At 45.8% G+C, this 19,236-nt stretch overlaps 1 protein-coding gene across 6 annotated transcripts in view; it reads right to left on the bottom strand.

Annotated features, from left to right (window-relative positions):
• Positions 1-19,236, bottom strand: part of Stard13 (StAR related lipid transfer domain containing 13) — a 214,641-nt gene that overhangs the window by 98,222 nt on the left and 97,183 nt on the right. Inside the window, exon 1 of one of the 6 annotated variants that reach the window (XM_076560095.1) lies at positions 4,846-5,384. The exons of 4 other annotated variants lie outside the window; for them this stretch is intronic. The gene's annotated coding sequence lies outside the window, so the exon portion shown is untranslated. Of the gene's footprint in view, positions 1-4,845; positions 5,385-19,236 lie in introns of those variants that run through there. One more of the 6 variants, XM_076560097.1, reaches the window with a different exon arrangement.

The following is a 19,236-nucleotide window of genomic DNA, read 5'->3' as shown; positions in this document are numbered from 1 at the left end:
TTAAAGGCCTATATGGTATTATAACGGTCAAATAGTTCCAGACACATGGTTACCTGGATTGTGGTATTTGCAATGGCAAAATACCACACACACACACACACACACACACACACACACACACAAAACTGGTAGGGGACACTTTCTCTTTATTTATCCAACAAACATAACTTGATCATTAACACTGTAGTTAGGAGAAACTCCAGTGCGTGCCAGATAACCAAGTAACAGATGATTTACCAATAAAGAATTCCAAGTAATGGATGATGCATTAAGAAAGAAAGAGCAAGATAATGACTTGATTCCAATGCATACTAAGGCGTCATGAATGAAGAAGGCTGTAATCCTGTGAAGGAATTGTGTTGGAAGAAGGTTTCCAAGAGTACTGATATTTAAAGCAGCTCTGGAACTTGAGGACTGGTTCTCTACGGTCGGTTGCCCGGAAGGTGGAAACACCACTATTGCCTAATGGGAACAATCTCGAACTGTCTTCTAAACACTTCTCCTTACATTCACAGTAAGTGGAGCTTCCAACCCTCATCAGAGAAGCTTCTTTTGGCAGCAGATGGAAACCATTACAGAAATTCACAACTGGTGAGACATGCAAAGAAGAAATGACCGTGGGGTGGCCAGCCACGGTGGATACATCTACAACACAACCCCTACACCTAAAGGCTCAGAGGACAGTCCAGAAGAGTACGCAGAAAGATTGTAGGAGCCTTCCAGAGGACCAGGAAGTCTGCTGTGAGACTGTACCCACGAAATGGAGTCATCTAAGCAAGATCTGAATGGTGACAACACCAGCCGACATCCCAACATGGATGGGGGATCCCACAAGGCCCGACCTCTGCATGAAGAGCTACAGACAATGAATGGATCCTGAGAGAGGAGAATCAGTCTTCTACAGGTACGAACCGCCTGATAGGTCATTTCATCCCAAATCATCAGCCTTAAACAAATACAAATATGAGTAACACCAAACGGAATCTGGCTGTATTTACATGTACGTGTGTGTGTGTGTGTGTGTGTGTACACTTACATATGTGTGCATCTGTAACAATACTTAAAGAAGAACAGGTCATGAATTTGTGAGGGAGTGAGGAAGATATGGGAGGATTTGAAGAAGGAGAGGAGAAGACGATGTAAATATGGTATGCATGTATGAAACTCTCAAAATAAAATTAAAGGGACCTTTAAATCTAAGGGTATTAATGACTAAAAAGGTAAAGGAGGTGGAGTGTGTAATGGGGCAAAGAATCAGTGAAGCAGGAAGGTCAGAGAGAACGCACACAGAAAAAAGCACGACAATGGAGAAACACTGGAACTAGGCCCTAGTTCTTACGACAAACTAACACAAAACCACCAACTTAAATACAAGCGTGAAGCAAAAATCAAAGTGCAGAAGAAGGAAGTGTAGAAATTGATTTTTTTTTATATCACAGAAGGGAAGGGGCTGGAGAGACTGCTCAGCAGTTATGGGCACTGGCTGCTCTTCCAGAGGACCTGGGTTCGGGTCCCAGCACCCACACGGTAGCTCACAGCTGTTTCTAACTCCAGTTCCAGGGGAATACGATGCCCTCTTCTGGACTCCACAGGTTCCTGCATGCATGTGGCACGCATAAACTCGCACAAGTACACATAAAAGTAAAATGAAATAGAACCCTCTAAAACCTAACATGCTTTTCGGAACCCGGAACTGGAACATGAAGGGCATGGAGGTCTGCAATGGGGCCAGATGCTGGATGGGAGGACATGAAGGAGAAAGCCGCTTGTTCTGGGAGGGGAATCTGGAGCACTGAAAGAACGATACCTCTGAGGAGACTGGATGGTGAAGAGAAGCCTTTGAGCAATGGGCAGGATTTATTAAAACAAAGGGGCGGGGGAGGAATATTCCAGAGAGAAAGAGGTTTAACATTTCCATGCAGATACTGTCATTTGATCTTCAAGGCAGACATTCTTATTCCCACAGCACAGAAGCAGAACAACGGGCCATAGGACCCAGCGACGGCCTAAGGTCACACAGTTGAGTGGGTGCTTCACAGGGCCATCAGGCGTCCTGAATTCAGGCTGCTGCGTGCACTATGCTGGCTGAAGGACATCCCTGATCTATCCAAGCGGTGCAGGCAGTGGGCACAGGGAGGCCTGACTTTTGATTGCTGTAGCACTAGTGAGCTGCCGTCCGTTGAATGAAAATGCTTTCAAACAGAGCACACTAAGGCCCGCTACCTCCAACGCTTTGTATTTTATACACAGCCACTTTTATTGAAACATTTAAACAAGATAACACATACATTTACCTGAAGATAAACATACATATGTCTATATTTTAAAAAGTATATATTTGTGTCTGTAAAATGGACAAAGAACATTAGTCAACTTAATTGGCACCGTTATCTAGTTTCTCTATATTAGGAAGTTTAAAAACATGTTGCACCAATATTAACCCAATTTCTAAAACTTCAAGGCTAATTGAAGAAATGGCTAGTTTTTCACAGTGCTGGAAAGTGTGACGAGTAAATGAAAGAAAAGTCCACACAGAGGGAAAAAACCAGGCGGCTCCCTGCAAGAGCAGCCAGCGATAAACAAAAGCAATACCACATGCGATCACTGAATTCTATTTTCGAGTGATTCCGTGTTTCAGCACCATGAGAAGGTCAGTCTAGGGAAATGAAGGCAATTTAACAGTATGAGGTATGCGAGGATACCCTGCTGACATCTGAAGCTTCTCGGGGAGGGATGGCTAGAACCACTTACTCTGCTTGCACGCCATCAAATACAATTATCACTGGGTTAACGGTCGTCTGTGCAACACAGTGATTGTGATGAAAACCCAACGCTTCTGAATGTCACTGGTCTTCATAACAAATTTTAAATGTCCCTATGAAATCTGACATGGGGACAAAAATCAGCCATGTGTTCCTCCAGGTGACATGCCCATGGGAATTTAGCTCAGGCAAAAGATAGTGAGACCCAAACCTTTAGTTTCTAGTTTTCCCAACAAGAACAGACATTAATGCGGCGTTCATTACCAAGTGTGTGGGAAGGGGCCTGTTGAAACCAAGTGGATCAGAAAGGGCCCAGGACCCCTTCTCTATCAGAGGAACGCTGGCCATTGAGGGATACTGGGGGAGGGAGGGCCGCTCTCCTTGGGGACAGAGCCCCTCTTGGGTTGCCTCTGCCCCCGGTGATGTTCACAGACCCACGTGCACATGGGCAGCACTAACTGGACATAGGGTTATTAACAATAAAAACAAAACAAAAAAAAAAAAGAGGACATGAAGCTGGGTGGGATGGCAGGGGGATAGGGGCTTTGGAAGCTGGGTGGGGGATAGATCAATCAATATACATTGAAACCTTCACAGAATTAGAAAATTATTAAAACAGAACGAAACATGGGCTGGCATGAATGGTGCCCTCATACAGATACAGATATAGAGATCAACAACAGAATGTTCCAGTATTTCCCAATGAACATCATCCGTCCGTCTCTAACCTCCATCTTATGTCTGGCTTCCCTGGAGCCCTGTCTACTGACATTTTCTTCCTTTGATTTTTTTTTTTTAATCTACAGGATACAACGAGAGCAAACCTTTAGTTTCTAGTTTCCCCAACAAGAATAGACATTACTGTGGCGTTCATTACCAAGTGTGTGGGAAGGGTCCTGTTGAAACCAAGTGGCTTCAGCAGAGGCACCACCTCATTCAAGGTGCTCAGGACCCCAATGGGCACCCGGGAATCAGAAAGAGGCCAGCACAGCCCCCTCCCACATAGCTGTCCCCGCCATCCGTCACTGCACCGTTCCCGCCTCCATCCCCCACAGAAACGAAATTAGTCAGTGAGGATTTTTGTACAATGCATAAAACAGTTGTCTTCTAGGAGCTGGCGGAAGATAAATGATTCCAGACGCTGGACTCTGGCCATTTTCCCACACATGCTAAAGAGCTCTGACGTCCATATTGGGCCATAACCCTGAGTGGTGTCTGCCTCCGCCAGTTTACAGCCCGTGTCTCCGCTCCTGGTTTACACTAGAGAGCCAGCTCACACTCAAGTCCCTTTTTGCCTGTGTAGGTTAAAAAGGGATTGCCTTTGTTTTCCCTTCAGTAAAATGGTTCCGACACTCCTCCTCAGCACCTTTTCTTTGCTTTTGCCCAGAGAATCTGCTATTGAAGCCACTGTTTTAATCTCCCCCTGGAGATTAGACAAATCCACGCCTAGTAAAACACACGGCATCTGACACTGAATTTGAACCATCAACCATCCAGAACCACACAGCCTAGCTTTGCCTGAAAATGAATACAGCACGATTATTTCACGAGTCAGTCTGTGTTCTGCAAAAAAGACCCAGAAACAGCTGCTTTCAAAAAACAGTGTCACGTCAACTGGATGATTCGGAAGGGCCCATCGGAAGTTTAAATGATCCACTCGTACAGCGGGCAGACCGATACAGTATGTTCTGTCGGCCCCATGAATCTAAAAAGTGAGCCACTGCCACACTAAATTATATTTGAAAGATAAAAATCTTATTCACAGTTCCAAAAGGTAGAAAAAGGCAAGAGAGGAGGAAAGAAGAAAGGGGGTATGGGAAGGAGGGACCCAATCAGGAAAGACAGAAGTCTATGTCTGTAATCTGAGATCTGAAACATAAAGTAGATCGTTTTGCAGCCTTCAGATGTCTTTAAAATGAATAATGGGACCACAGACGCTGCCTTGAGTTCTTGTCAAAAGAACGCTCTCCTCAGGTCAGTTCTACCCGAGAAGCCAACTCCGTACACCCGTAACAAATCTTGCAACCCAGATAGGAAGCGACCTGTCTTCCCAGCACTCTCTTGCTAAGGAGCACAAACTTACTTCTTTGGAAAATGTCCTTAGGCTGCGCTGCTGTGCCTTTGGAACAAAAGTCCTCTCTTCTTCATTTCCTTTTCTGCTGTCTTGAGAACTGCGGCTCAGAAGCTGACAGATGGCTCCTCGGCCACTCACTGCTTCCTCTTCGTTATCTCTGCCAGCTAATATTTCCTCCGTGCTTAGCTGTTGTCTGTGAGACGGGCCCACATCTCTCTAGCCTGATCAATGGAGTGCCTAGTTTGAGGTTGGTTTTGGCCCCGCCTTCCAGCTCTAAGAGGAAAAAAAAATGAAAACTCACAGCTGGATTTTTTATAAATCTGCTCTTTTAAAACTGGCTCGGCAGCCCTGCACATACCAACGGGAAATGCTGCCAGTCTGTCCCAAGCCAAGAGTGCGTTCCTTATCCTAAGTCCCCTGCCATCGGCCAAGCAGGCACCTCACCTGACCAATGACCAATCGCATTCAAGTTAGCCTAAAACATTACAGGAATGAGGAGAAGCATTTCAAAGCAAGCTTACGTTTTTCCAAGTGCAGTGAGCCTCTAAAGACAATGAACACCACACACACATACACACACACACACACACACACACACACACACACACACACACACACGATGGAGTAACCTGTAGTATGTCCATATTGAGAAAAAACAATTCCAAAGATAAAATGGAAAAGGGGGAAAGACTAAAACCAGACATTACAACATTGACGCATATGTAATTTTTATCCCAAATCCAAGTCACTGTTCACACGCGGTGTTTGCTGCTAATATTTACACTGTCGGTGAACTTGTTGGGCCAAGAGAATACATGGCCAGGTTAATTGCTAGCAGGTAGAGTTAACAGGGGTGAGTGTTATGAAATTGAGACTAAACATTTAAATTCTGTAGTAGTCCCCAGTCAGAAAACTTGAGTTAGTTTTTTTTTTTTTTTTTTTTTTCAAAACAAAAACAAAAAACTTCTGTTTTGGGATTATAATCTAATTTTCTCTTTCCCTTTCCTCTCTCCTAAACCTTCATGGTCTCTTTCAAATTCATGGTCTCTTTTTCCTTAATTGTTACATTTGTGTGTGTGTGTGTGTGTGTGTGTGTGTGTGTGTGTGTGTATTCCTAAACACACTAGAACAGCTGCTCTGCTGGTATAATGTCCTTTGTCTGTCTAGGCTGACCATTTGGTATTGATTGGGTAAGTACCAACGGAGACACAGCTACAACACATCTTCCTCACCTAAGGCGGAGGAATCGTGGAAGAGGGGTCAGAAAGACTGCAAGAGCCGGAGAACAGGGGGTTCGTTGTGAGAGGGCCTCCTAGTCATGTCAGAAGGTGCACCCACAACGTCTCATCAACACGGCTGCCTAACCATGGGCCAAAACACGACAGCAACAACAACAGCAGACACGTTAACGTGGAAGGCAGGGCCTCCACCCTCGACAGCACTAGAGGCGGCTGAAGAACGCCGGAGCCGTAAGTAGTCTTCCCCAGGGAAGAGCACACCAGTGGGCTATGGAGTCTCAGTCTTAGTTCTCTGTGTCTGGGAACATGAAAGGCATGAAGTCATCGCCAGTGATCACACAGGCAACTGCAAGATTAAACGACGATGACGGAGTGCTTTCTTGTTGCAATTCAACTTTCACGTCGTCCTTTCCCAATAAGAGAATATTAAATCAATATAAACATTTCATCTGGTGGAGGACGGTAGCAAACTAAATATCACAGGCCATGATAAGGAGAGGGAAAGATCAAAGGGTTCTGAGAATAATGTCAGGTCTCAATATTTGAAGTCTACAGGGAGAGACTATACAGCAAACGCAGGCCACAGAGAACAGTTCACAGTGAACTTAGGGCATGCATGTGTGTACTCTGGCGGGGACAACCACGGGTGCTGTTTCTTGGGCTCTGTCCACTTTTTTGTTTTTGTTTTTTTGAGAAAAAGTCTCATTAGCCTGGAATCTCCCGAGTAGGCTAGGCTAGCTGGCTAATAGGTCTCAGGGATCCACCTGTCTCTACCTTCCCAGTGCTGGGATTAAAAAGGGATACCACACCCAGATACTTTGATGTGGGTTCTGGGATTTGAACTCGGGTCCTCACCCTCTCAAGGCCAGTACTTTAACAACTGAGCTATCTCCCTGTCCCTGAGCTGTAAAATTAAGGTACCTCAGTTTCTCTTCAACCTCACCCTGTGGAATCCGGGAGCGACTGTCATTTGTCTGGCGAGCCCATTATGGGCAGAGACACACAACCGTGAATGGAGGACTAAACAATGGGTTCATAAGGGTTTCTGGCTTCAAGCGTTGGAGTGAGGATGACTGTGAGGACCCTGGCTTGAAGCTGGAATATCAGCTACTGCAGGGTTCAGACTGTCTGAGGGTCCTTGCAGATTCCTCAGATGTGGGTGGGGATCTGAACGCAGAACGGCTTCTTCACTGGAAAGAAAGAGGACAGACTTGTCCCCAGATCCCTGATCTGATCCAACTGTCTCCTCGCCCCAACCCCTCCCCTTTCCCACTTCCTCTTGGAGAAAGTCATCCAGCTGACAAGGGGCTGAGTCAAGAACCAGGGTGTTTGTAAACATCCCTTGAATGAAAACACATGGACCTTTTGGGTAAATGTCCCTAAATGGTGTTGCAAGCCCTTGCTTGCTGTGGCTAGCAAGAAGCGAGTTTCTGAGTTAAGGGGTCCCTCCTACATGAGGGCTGTGGGCTGGCAATCTGGGCAGCTGTGTACTCCCGGAGAAGAGAAAGTAGAGGAGACGAGAGGTGACTACTGCCTACCCTGTGTGGTACCTCACTGCCTATCCTGTGTTCTTGTCTAAAGACCTTGGGAAGCTCCCCATCTATCTTTATCAGGACTTCAAATGTGCGATCTCTTGCTCCTAATCTGAAGGGCTATTCTAATCTGGGATAAGAGAGTGTTCCAAGAGATACCTCTTTACTGTTATAATGTACAAAGCACGCATACTACTCACTACAGAGGATGGGTTCCTCCAGCTCTCTATAACATCCAGTTCACAAGGACATATGCAATATGCACTATCTGAGGCAAGTGCTATTTCAGATTTTAGAGTGTGTGTGTGTGTGTGTGTGTTAATATATTTGTATATGTTTATATATCTAAGGAGATATTCTGGGGATGGGATCCAAGTCTAAACACAAATTTCATTTACGTCTCATGTATGCATTATACATGTGGCCTGTATTTTTACGTAATACTTTTGATAATTTTGTGCGGGAGACAAAGTTTCGTGGTATGGAACTTTCTACTTAGGATATGATAGTGGCACTCAAAAACTTTCAGATTTTGGATGTTTGGGTTATGGATGTTAAAGTGCTGTCATCCAAAAGAAAGATATGAGGACACTGAGGGACAGACGGAGAGCAGAGTGGACTTCCAGGAGGGACAGGAACTCTGATGGGGAGCAGGAGAATCCAGAAAGCATCTGTGTACTTCACATGCAAGGACAATCCGGAAGGAGGGACTGAGGCAGAGACACAGAAAGATACAGGAAACAAGGCAAGCCCTGTGACACTGAACAAGTGACCTGTGATCTCTCTTCATTAGTGGATAATAACTCGGCCCTGGTAGGGCTGCTGCCCATGTTAAGTGGGTCACCAAATGGAAAATGCTTGCAACAGAGCTTGGTCTACACATCCAATACCTGCTGTTCATCACATCATTGGCGGCATCTTGGAAACACCCCTTAGGACCAGAAAGACTGAATTTGATTCAAGCTATAATTTTTAAGAACCTGAGAGTTCTCGGCAGGACCAGCTGACTGCAGTACTTGATCTCCAAGTGCCTGGGCACCTGCAATGTCCCATTGTTTAGTCTCAATTAGAGCGCGGAGCGCATCTAACCAAGCATTCCAAGTTTGCGACTCATTTTACAGATGGAGTCTGTACTCCAGAGTGGGGTGCCACCAGCATTGCCATTACCACCTCTCTGTCAACAGTCTCCCACCCCACAGCCAGAATTCTGAGCTTCAGAAACAGGTTTTGATTGGTGGAAGGCTTGACTACTGATCGTGTGCTGAGCAGAACTGGAGTATTCAAAAATAATGACTGGCTAAAAGCATCGTAATGTAAAAGTCTTGGTGAAGCCTTTGCCTGTCTGGCGATCACCATCAAGATCTTGTCTAAATCTCTTAATGGTCTCTGGCCAGCCCTGAGGTCCAAGGGGCTCTGCTTGCCTGATGCGTCTCACCAGGGTCACAGAATCGGCCACTGGCATCTTGTGTCTGCCTCCAGCTGTGGCTGAAGCATCTGAAAGAAAAGTGAACAGCTGGGGCATCTCCAAGCCCGCACACAGTTCATAGGAACTGACTGGTATGTGTTTATTTACGAATTTACCAGTGCTGGTGATCGAGTCCAGACCTCATGTGGTCTGATCCTGAGCTACATCCGCACTCCCTCTTGCTTAAGGAATGTCTGTATCAGCCTGGGCATGGCAGCTCATGGGAAGCCGAGGCAGGATTGCCACAGGCTTCAAACCAGCAAACGCTTTAAGGTGAGTTAGTTTCAGGGCAGCCTGGGCTACAAAGTGGGTTCTAGGCCAGCCTATGCTATAGAGCGAGATCTCTGTGTCTGGAGGGATTTGGTCCTGTTTGGAGCCCATGTGATTTGGTTGTGAGGTTCGGGAGGGGACAGCTGACCCTTACCACTTCTTCCTGGGCAGCTGGGTGTGAGCAGCAGTATCACGTTAGCTCACTCCTGAAGACAGAAAGGGCACGGATCCCCCAGGGCACCGAAGAAAGCCAGGAAAAACTCCATTTGGCTTTGCCAGAGACCCCAAAGGAAGGTGTTAATTTAATCCCAACTGGATTTTTAGATGCTAAGCAAGTAATTCATGAATCAGAAATAAAACAAAACCTAGAAACATATTATACATTGATGTTATAGTCTATGGATATATTTAAATGTAAAGATATAGTTTTCATATAGGATAGATTTGTTCTCCCCCCCCCCCCCAAGCCAGGGTTTCTCTGTGTAGCTTTGCACCTTTCCTGGATCTTGCTCTGTAGACCAGGCTGGCCTCAAACTCACAAAGATCTGCCTGCCTCTGCCTCCTGAGTGCTGGGATTAAAGGCTTACGCCATCATCGCCTGGCTGATTTGTTCATTTTTAACAAATTGTTTTTTTTTTTATCTTCAATGAACATTTGAAAATAAATAAAAATAACCTTTAAATATTTATTTAAACTGTTTTAAAATAAAAATAGTATACACAATACTCAACATGTTAAAATAATGCTTATTGGAAAGCCTCAACACTACAGAATACAGACTAAAAATTTAACAGCCCATTTTTATTATTTACAATTACCAATTCCATTTTCCTCCCTGAAGGAGTTTGGTGTGTCCTGAATTTGTTACATGTAGACACACAGCTCACTCTGGACATCCCACACAAGCACACATATTTTATGAATGTAAAATGTACACATCTATGCACATTCCCACATATGCAGCCATGTTACATGCCCATGAGAGAATTCTTTCCCACCCTAACAGGATCTGTGTTCCGTACTGTTCTCATCCTTACTCTGTTTATTTAACAACACATCTCGGAGCAAACAGGCGGGCTCATGGCTCGGATCCCAGGGTGCTGAGCGTCTAGTCTGAAGTGTGGGTCCTGAGCCAGGCCAAGGGGGGCAGTGCTGCTCCCCGGTGCCATCAGAGCAGACCTGTACCTCCCCTCGGTAGGATGCCAGCTGGTAACCTAACACTCTGTTCCTCTCCTACAGGGGAGCACATCCTCACGGAGCAGACAGTGAGTGAGGAAATACACGGACTCATACACAAGTACTGGTCAGTCCATTCATTTTCCGAAGGCGACAGACCGCCCCTGCCTGCATTGCCATCCCACAGCATCTTCCACTGTCGCCGCGCCATCCTTGCTAATGGTACGGAGACACCGAACTTAGACAGCTGGATGCTGAGTCGCACCCCAGGCAAGCACCGACATGCTCATTTCCATGGGTCCTGCAGGAAGGGCAGCAGGGTGGGAGCGCATAGGAGGGCTCAGGGACTTTCCATAGTCTCCGGGGTCACGGACGCCATCTTCGGGTTGCAGCTTGTGGTTCTCGGGACCTCAGAACCATGTATTCCCATACACACTTCAGTGGTCACTCAGAACCATGTATTCCCATACCCACTTCAGTGGCCACGTGTTTCAGGGAGTGTTCAGAACCAAGTAAAGCCATGACAACAGGGTGCTCAAAACACCAGCTCCCTCGATCCCCAGTGCCCATGTTTTGCATTCTTCAACTCATAAAACAAGCTAGTCTGCTCTCCCTATTACTAAATTTCTTTGTTTTGGGGGTAAAAAAGAAGACTGTTCTGCAAAATTAAAAAAAAAAAATCACTTTGCTTAAAGCGTTACTTAAGAGGGAAAGTTTAGTGGCTGGGGATGTGGCCCAGTAGGAAAAGCGCATGCCCTGCAATCATGAGGACCCGAGTTCGGATCCCAGCACCCACATAGAAGGTAGGCACAGTGGCACACACCTGTAACACCAGTAATGGTTTGGGGGATGGTGCAGGCAGGCACCGGAGGATTCTGGGCTCTTGCTGTGTAGCTGGGCTATTCAACATGGCTGGCTCTGGGTTCAGTGAGAGACCCTGTCTCAGAAAGCAAGATGAAGAAAAATAAAGAAGGGTGCTCATCGCCAGCCGCTGTGCCAGTGTGCACATACACATGTGTGCACACAGGTGAGCTCACCTCTTCCAGCTCTCCTGTCCCCCACATACAATGGAAAGGTTTGTAAAACCATCTCTCCTTATCCCCACTGTGTTCTTATTTTGAGGTGAATCAAGGTGATGCATTTGGCTATTTGCATTACAGACTATGATTTCCAAATTTCCCTTTTCTCAGAAGAGTCCATAAGGAAAATCAGAAGTGCACATCTGCTGTCGGAGGGTCCTGGAATGAACTGGGGAGTAACTGCAGCTGTACATGGAGGCTGTGTGGTAGGGCCTCATTCTGTAGCAGGTATGGTTTAGAAAGTCAGCACTGTTCTGTGTCTCTGCAGGACGTTTCATTGGACACACATGCTTTCTACTGTGATATGTGTAAAGTTCCACAGGCTGGCTTATATTAACTAAGAAGAAAGGAGAGAACTGCAAAAATAACTTTGTCAATTGTAAGTCAACTGCTTTGGGAAATGGCATGGTGTCTTAGTGAGCTTTCTATTGCCGTGATAAAATGCCATGACAAAAAAACAACTTGGGGAAGAAAGGGTTTATTTCATCTTATAGCTTTTAAATCCATCACTGAGGGAAGACAGGGCAGGGACCTGGAGGCAGGAGCTGATGCAGAGGCCATGGAGGAGCGCTGCTTACTGGCTTGCTCCCATGCCTTGCTTAGCATGCTTTCTCAGACAATCCAGGACCACTTGCCCAGAGGTAACTCTGCCCACAGTGGGCTGGACCCTCCCATCAGCCATTAATCAAAAAAACACACCATAGGCCAATCTTATGGGGGTATTTTCTCAACTGAGGTTTCTCCTTCCCACATGACTCTGGCTTGTAAACTAGCCAGTATGTAAGGAAAGTGAGAAATGAAATACTGTGGTGCAGGAATGATTTCGTGGGGCTGGAGAGATGGCTCAGCAGTTAAGAACACTGGCTGCTCTTCCAGAGGACCTGTGTTGGGCTCCCAGTTCCCGCTTGATGGCTCACAACTGTCTGTAACTCCAGTTCCAAGGGATCTGATGCTCTCTTCTGGCCTCCTTAGGCATTGCATGCAGGTGATGCACATGCATACACACACACACAAACACTCATTACACATGAAATTAAATTAAATATATTTTTCCAGTTCAAAAGGCCCCAAATTATATATGATTTAAAAAGAGAGAGCCTGTCCATCAAGTCAATGCCTCTTTCACAAATCTGGTGCTCCACAGAGCTGGCTTTTTGTTTCTATTGCCTCATAGTAGGGAACGCACTTGAAGCTCTGGCATTCAGCCACCCAGCCAGGGAAAGTCCACAGTGAGGCAGAAAGTGTAGTTTCCCTGCCTGGGCAAGGTAGTGTCATGCACAGTGTTTGTGGCAACAGGACAGGATCATCCCCTCCTGAAGTCTGCACCCTTTCCTTCAGGTATGCTTACCCCAGTTCTAACCCTGTCTGGTCCTCATCACCCCTACTGCCTAGTGACCCAGGACTTGCCAGGATCAGATTTTATATTCTTTTGAGATTTCACTTGTGATATCGTTTATATTGGGCAGAGAAATTCCGAATTCCTGCTATGACACCAAGCCCGGGGTCCGCTCTAATTAACATGCTAATAGACCCCAACAACAAAGCTTCATTCAGTTAAGAAGGAACAAAGCCTCTGATCACGTGACACAGGATGTTCCCTGTGCAAGCCAGGCCCTTTCCACTGTTGGGAACACTGACCAACTTATTGCTTCACCCGATTTCCTAAGAACCCTTGACTTTTGACTTCTGGTTCAGGGTTAGCCTCAAGCACTGGATTGTGCAAAGAAGTCTCTAGATTTTTAAAAATTCACCTTTAAATTTGGAGGAGCCTGCAGATCCCATAAAAGATTCTGAAACTTGAGCAAAACATTTTTTTTTTTTTTTTTTTTTTTTTTTTTTTTTTTAGAATCTCATAAACAAAAAAGCACATTCCTCACTTTGGGGTTTATATTTGGCTGCTTTCTAACAATAGCGCTCCCTGACTTGATTGAAACCAACTTGAAAATCAAAGTTGGAGGCATGTACATACAATGGATCTAGGAATCCCAGGCTCCTGAAACTTGTGTTTCTTATTTAGCTGTGAAGCGTGGGTGGCCGTGAGCATTCCTGGCAGCTATAAGGCATTTGCTAATGTATTTGACTTTAGCGCTGTTAATCACACTTATCAGCACAGGCAAGCTGCACTGGCCACAGAAGATTAACTTCTCTCCTGTAATGCTCCAGCAGTTCAAAGGCAGAGCATCAGCGCTGAGTGACAGCAACATCTGCACACTCCCACGACCCTTCGGCGACTTCAGAACTCACCGCAAGCCTTTTCCATGACTTTACACACACTCCTTTCTCCTATTACAATGGCTAAGGCCAGGAAGTTGGCAAACTTTTAATATGAGCTGTTGCTTCTAAACACTGCAGAGGTACTGAGTCCCAAGGTGGCCCTAGCAGTCAGTCAGGGTCAGCGACTTGCTCTGAGAAGTAGGAACCTCCAGCAGGGCAGAGCTTCATTTGCAGGGAAACAAGACCACTGGAAATCCTTTTGGATGCATTAGGTTTCAACTGTGGACTTTTCCCTTAAGGCACACAAACTATTATGGCTTCTTGCAAAGCAGCATTGTTCATCAGAACATGAAAACACTTTGCCCAGCTCAGAGGTGAATGGGAAGGGGATACAGTTGCGCAGGGAGTGTGCTGGGAAAGAAAAGGACCCTCAGAGCTGCACCTGCTGGTCTGAGCACAGACTCTTGCTTGGATTCCCAGGCTCAAGGCATGATCTGTTTGTCCCAGTCTGTCCTAGCTCCACTAGACGTGGTTTGGATCAGTGTCCCCAAAGATTTGCATATTAAAGTTTCGATTTTATCTGGTAGCACTACTGGGAGATGATGGTACTTTTGAGAGGTGTGGCCTAGTTGGAGGAAGTTACATCATTGGGGACACACCTTTGAAGGTGATGCTGTGGCTCTGGTCCTTTCCTCTTTCTCTTTTGTGCCTCTCACATGTCATGAGGAGAGCAGCTTGCTCCAAAAGCAGTGGATCTACCTGAAGAGAAACTTCCAAGGCTGTGAGACAAAAAGCAACCTTTTTTCTTTGTAAGCCGACCATCTCTGGTATTTCACGACAGTAATGGAGAACCAACTACTACAGCTAATGTTTACTTTACTGCTTCAAAGCCAGCAAGGGTTCATCTATTCCAATCCTTAGCCTAGTCAAAGTAGCCATCTATGGCATCCTACCTATTCTTTCACTTTGTGAATTATTTACTTGTAGAACCAGACCTTATGGGCACTTTACTTTTGAACCATGGATGCAGAGGTTAAGCCATGACCTCACAGTGCCCATCACAGTTGGGGTCAGTTTCATCATGGGGAGGAGACATGGCTAGCACATACATCAGATACAATTTAAGAGTTATTAGAGGGGAAGACTATGGGAAGAAGAGGCATCCCCCCCACCTCCAACTGTCTTAATTAAGAGTTAGACTATCATTTCTCCTACTAAATCACACATGCACCAGCCACCAGGGCTGGAGCACATAGCTTTTTAGGGCCAAGAATGTGGCTGATTATATTTGACCACTCTCCGCCTAGCCTGTGGCCTTTGAAATCGGAAAAGCTCTCTGCTATAGACCCGGGTCACTGTTTCTGATGACATCTGCAAGTTGGATAGTGCCTCGCCACTTAAGGAGCCAGGTACAGAGGAAGGCAAGCTGGTGACCTCCCCACTTCCATCATTCGCGTCGCTCGGGGTATGAGAGCCTCCAGTCTCCACGGCTTGGCTCCTTTGCAGCACACATCCAAACGTTTTATGCATCAATCTAAGCAAAGACCAGAGTCTTCATTTCCAAGCAAGAAGCCAGACGACTTCTGTGACACCTCTGTATACGTGGAACCAGACAGTGACACTCACAAGAGACCCAGGCTCACAGCTTTGCAAGCTGAGAAAGACTGTGCCCTCACTGCTGGCCTCGGTCACTGGGCCATGCAAGCCAAGATGTACCCTCTGACAAAAAAACGAGGCGGGTGCTGTCTCTGCATTGTTAATGGGAAACAATCTAGTGAAAATAAATAAACCTGTATGTATCGATCAATATAATTATAAATTATACTATATTAAATTATTAAATTAATAAATTATTAAAATTATACAAATTTTAAAAAAAGATTTACTTATTTCTATTTTACGTGTCTGAGTGTTCTGCCTATGTTATGTAAGTGCACCGGGTATGCACCGTGAAGGCCAGAAGGGAGTGCTGGATCACCTAAAACAGGAGTTACAGACCACTGTGAGCTGCCACGTGAGTGCTGGGAATAGAACCCCGGTCCTCTGCAAGAACAGCCAGTGCTCTTAACCACTGAGCCAGCTCTCCAGTCTCCTATTAAATTCCTTAATGCATCTTTTTTGAGAAAATTATGATCTCAGAAACTATCAGCAAGGGAACGAGCTGTTCCTTAGCTTTGACCTCTCACGTGCTGAGAGCCGTGTCCCCATCTCCTTATTCAGCTGTGAACAGCAAAGCCATCCTGGCCACGCTGTAACATGAAGAGCACTCACAGCGAGTGCCTGGAGTCACCGACTCACAGGAAGGTAAACAGCGGTGGCCGGGTGCTCAGGAGACTGGGAAATGGGAAGTTGTTTGATGGGTACAGAATTTCAGGTTTGCAAGACGAAGAGTTCTGGAGACTCTTGCACAAGAATGTGTGAAAAGCACAGTTAGACATGCTGGGGTTGGAGCCGGAGAGCTGGCTCCGCAGTTAAGAGCACTGGCTGCTCTTGCAGAGGACCTGGCTTCAGTTCGCAGCACCCACGTGGTAGCTCACAACCATCTGTAACTCCAGTTCCCAGGGATCCAACTCCCTCCCCGGCCTTCATGAGCACTGCATGCACATGCTGCACAGACTTACACACAAATCAAATAAAACTCAATCTTTACGAGAATATGGTGGAGATGATTTTCTGTTACCTGTATTTTGCTGCAACTAATAAAAATTTTAAGTGATTGCAAGATGGAAATCAAAGACCAGACCCTTCTGGGTTCCAGGCTGTAAACCTCACAAGAGCATCACATTTGTGTAGAGGGAGCCAGCCCATTATATTAACAGATGCAGAACATTTCCAGGGCATTTTCCGCTGCCCTTTTCTGGTCCTTTTTCTGTTCTTTCCTATAGTGTTCCTGCTTCCCGGGTCTTCACAGATCTGTATTAAAGATAAGGAAAGAAGAAGGCAGCCGTCTGTGCTGTCTCCCTACATAAATAGCAAGGCCCTAAAAATTCTCAGCCAGTTGAAATTCTTAGCAACCAGCAGAATGTTCAGCTCTCCTCTTTAGTAGTGGATAACATCACAGAGAAAATGCCTTTGGTACTCTAAAGAAACACAGCCCCTTGTCGATCTGCTATAATTTGTTCCTTGTTCCCAGGCTGACTCTTCCTGAGATGGGGATTAATTTCATGTTGGTCACTGGCCTGTGAAACACTGATAAATTAAATGATTGGTAAATACAATAACTTTCATAGGAAATAGGGGATAGGAAACCATTTTCTACGTCGGAGTACTAGAGAATTTCATTTCTGAAAACAGACCATAGATTAATTAAGTTCAGATCTGATAGCTTTAAAAAAAAAAAAGCTTGGTGGAAGTCATCCAGCTCGTCCTCGATTACCCAGCACTTACTGGCAGGCCTGAGAGTCTGGAGCAAGACACCGAAAGTTATCTGAGGACAGAAGTTCAGACAGTGCCTGGCAACACTGAGCTCTGCCTCTGCCTCCTCCGCTGTGGTGCTTCAGGTTGCTATCATAAAACAAAGGTGAAGACAACCTGGAGACATTTCAGGAGCTCATCTGTGGTGTGTGTCTTTCAAAACCCTATCTAGAGAAGTTCCAAGTGTGGCTCTCGGCCTCACTGCCTGTGCTCCTATCTGGCCTTCACCACTGTGGGCAACGTTCCCCGAGTATCTCCTGGAAAGCGGGGAGAGCAGTAACACTTACGTCATGTAAGTAGGAATGAATGAGTTCACACATCTACGTACTTCGAAGAGCGCCTGGGGATATGGGATGGTCACTAATTGTGGACCAGTATTTTCCTTAGAGTTAAGAGTTTTCTAGATTTCAAATCTGCTCAGCGATGTCCATAGAGACAGCGGAGCCAAAATGCCCTGCATAGGCTTGGTTGAATCCATCACATTTTCCCACTCTAGGATCCAAAGTACATTTGGGTTCCTGGTAAGGAGAGGAAAGTTAACACTTACGTATAATAACATATAAGGCGCTAAAGCAGAGGAAGTTGGTTGACCAGTTGTCTGAACATAACTCAGAAACTGTGGGTGGAATCATAGATAGGAAATATTGTTTGTTCCTGGGGTGGAGATAATGCTGGGATCTTTCTAGGTTTTCATATCAGTTTTTACAGACTTCTATTGTATCTTCTTTCTCTGACTTAGATCTTAGAAACAGCTACAGTAGAGCTTGGTCCATCTTAGTCCTTCATAGTGTCATAGTGTTATCAAACTTGGAAAGACTTGGGGGTTACAACCTGTGCCCAAGTCAGCTTCAGCCACCTAGCCTCAATGGGTCAATTAAAAGAGCTAAATTAAAAGTAGACAGCAGAAAAAGGGGAGACTTATTCAATGTGATCGCACTGGGAAAACTGACAAAGAAATTCAGAGCATCCCTCAAGTCCATCCTGGAGTGAGACCACAGTTTAAACAGAGTCCAAGGATAAGTACATCTGAGTGGTTTCGGTCACCACTGTGACGGTGTGGTCCCGTCACCACTGACCCATCCTTATCTGGGCTCCAGTCTCATCCTGTGTGAAATCCATTTCAGGAAGGTAAGTCCCCCTCTGGCTGAGGCCTTTTTCTTCTCCCATCAGGAAATTCCTGGGGAAATTCCCATTTGTTCTGGATACCATTGCTTCAATAGTCAGAGTGAGAGACACTAATGTGTCTTCATTTCTTCCTAGCCTCCTATGGTGGTGGAAGGAGACTTCATCTTAGCAGCCTCCACAGGAGTGGGAATGGGACAGGACAGTCACACACAGGCTCTTAGATCCTCTGCCTGAACGTGAACTCAGTCACTTCTAGTTTTCATTGTTCAGAAGAGTCACAGGGCCATCCCTAACACCAGTATCACCTCAGACTAAGGAAAGCTGTAATGGATCTAGCTTGATTGTAACTCTGCTCCTTCAGAAATCAACAGTTCTGTGGACAGTAATACACTGTACGTAAATGTAAAACACCATCCTGTCTGTCCATTTCTCTTAAACATGTCTTTCTGGGTTAAGTGTAAATATGTAGCTTACTGGATCTATGAATTTCCAGTTGGACAGCTGCTCAGGCTATCTGCTATGATCTGATCCAGTGTTCTCCAAACTTCATTTGTTTGAAACTTGATCCCCAGGGTAGCACTGGGAGACGAAGGTGTGGAGGTGAAGGGGTGTACTAATCCACCAGTGAGCCCTCCCTCGGGTTAGCTGGTTTTCACAGGATGGGCTCTGTTGAAAAACCGAGTCTTTCCTATCATGTTTGCTCTACCTAGCTGTCTGTGATCTCTCCAGAGTGACCTCATCAGAAACACACCAGCTTCATGCGGAGCCAGGGTCAAATGGGCAATCATCACGTGGGTCATCCGAAGAGAAACCACGAGCCGCTCTCTTCTCTTGCACGTGAGGCTACAGAGCAAAGGCAGCTGCCCGTGGACCAGGAAGGAGACCCT

This window comes from Peromyscus maniculatus, chromosome 23 (genome assembly GCF_049852395.1).
Source record: "Peromyscus maniculatus bairdii isolate BWxNUB_F1_BW_parent chromosome 23, HU_Pman_BW_mat_3.1, whole genome shotgun sequence".
Taxonomy (NCBI): Eukaryota; Metazoa; Chordata; class Mammalia; order Rodentia; family Cricetidae; genus Peromyscus; species Peromyscus maniculatus.
This window is presented reverse-complemented; position numbering and strand designations above follow the sequence as displayed.